Below are 1,859 nucleotides of genomic sequence, written 5' to 3' on the forward strand. Positions count from 1 at the left end.
ACACTTTTCACGCTTCGTATAGTATCACGCTTTTCCCTCTGAAGAAAAATAAGTTTCAACAAGAAAATATTCGTTACCGGTTGCCCAGAAAAGTGTTCGCCAGTTGGGTTTAGAAAACAGCTATCCAGAAAGCTACTTAAGCGGAACGTAATTTAGCCGATTTTCTGTCGATTCAATGTCGAATGAAACAATTTCTGGATTCGGGTTCTGATGACTTAGATACACGTATTTTCCTTGTGGAGCCTAAACTGAGTTATGGACTTAGTTAAGGTCGAATCAATTTGATTTTAGCTGCACAGAAGTGAGTTTTGTCAAACTGGACTAAAATATTACTGGACGCTATTAATGTTTACCCAATAAGTTGCTCAATTTACGAGAGTAGTTTCAGCAAAAACAACACTTTTCACGCTTCGTAGGTATAGTATCACGCTTTTCCCTCTGAAGAAAAATAAATTTCAACAAGAAAATACTCGTTACCGGATGCCCAGAAAAGTGTTCGCCAGTTGGGTTTAGAAAACAGCTATCCAGAAAGCTAGTCAAGCGGAACGTAATTTAGCCGATTTTCTGTCGATTCAATGTCGAATGAAACAATTTCTGGATTCGGGTTCTGATGAAGATACCTACACGTATTTTCCTTGTGGAGCCTAAACTGAGTTATGGACTTAGTTAGGTCGAATCAATTTGATTTTAGCTGCACAGAAGTCAGTTTTGTCAAACTGGACTAAAATATTACTGGACGCTATTAATGTTTACACCGAGGCTAGTAGCTGGTATTAGCTGGACTGTTTTCTGGCGTCGTGTAATACAATCACCTAAAGTTTGCCATAACTCAAGCACTGACGAAGATAGGTAGAATATAGGTAACCAACTGCAAGGACCAATCAAAAGTCTTAAACCCAGCGGCGATAGCACGCTGATTGCAACCGTTCCAAGGATCACCAAAGTTAAGTAACGTTGCGCGTGGTTAGTAAAAATTAACATTTCTTTGTTGGTATTTTGGCAGAGCCTTTCTCTACCATCCAACCTTTATAATCCAATCATTAGGGATGGATATGGAGGATGCATAACTTTGGGGCCAACACACCACATAATATCTTCTGAAGGCGTTAGGTACTGGGTAGCCATCTGGTTTACATCCCAACCTTTAGAGCTCAATTGCCTAATATGTGGCTATTTGGCTATGTTAAAATAATAAATAAATAAATGAGGATAAAATAAAATACCGTCTAGTATTAGTATTCGAACCCAAGCCGTTCTGTTTAACCATCTATTTGACCCATCTGTTTCCGTCAGTGTTATTATGTTAAGAAATTGCAAACTATAAAATAGAGATTTTTTACACTTAAACGATGTTTCATTGGATAAATAAATTATTTTTCACTCACATAAAACAAGCAAAGGTACGTCCACATTTGTGATACTAGTGTTAAACACATTGTTATGTCTTAAATCTCGTCCAGAGTAAGCTTCTACTACGCTTGAAATCGTGGTCTGTTATAAATAAATAAATAAGGATAAAATAAAATACCGTCTAGTATTAGGATTCGAACCCAAGCCCTTCTGTTTAACCATCTATTTGACCCATCCGTTTCCGTCAGTGTTATTATGTTAAGAAATTGCAAACTATAAAATAGAGATTTTTTACACTTAAACGATGTTTCATTGGATAAATAAATTATTTTTCACTCACATAAAACAAGCAAAGGTACGTCCACATTTGTGATACTAGTTTTAAACACATTGTTATGTCTTAAATCTCGTCCAGAGTAAGCTTCTACTACGCTTGAAATCGTGATCTGTGTCGTAGCATGTCCATCCCGTAGTATGTCCCCCATCAATGAGAGAGAAGAGAAACAAAC

The 1,859-nt window shown here is 36.9% G+C and overlaps 1 long non-coding RNA gene across 1 annotated transcript; it reads right to left on the reverse strand.

Moving 5' to 3' along the window:
• Nucleotides 1-836: 836 nt before the first annotated feature.
• LOC113470294 lies at nucleotides 837-1,489 on the reverse strand. Its single transcript, XR_003393399.1, has 2 exons — nucleotides 1,143-1,489; nucleotides 837-1,024 (listed from the first exon to the last, which is right to left on the reverse strand). It is a non-coding gene; the product is annotated as an uncharacterized LOC113470294 (long non-coding RNA).
• Between the last annotated feature and the right edge of the window lie 370 nt (nucleotides 1,490-1,859).

This window comes from Diaphorina citri, unplaced genomic scaffold (genome assembly GCF_000475195.1).
Source record: "Diaphorina citri unplaced genomic scaffold, Diaci psyllid genome assembly version 1.1 scaffold1492, whole genome shotgun sequence".
In the NCBI taxonomy this organism is placed as follows: domain Eukaryota; kingdom Metazoa; phylum Arthropoda; class Insecta; order Hemiptera; family Psyllidae; genus Diaphorina; species Diaphorina citri.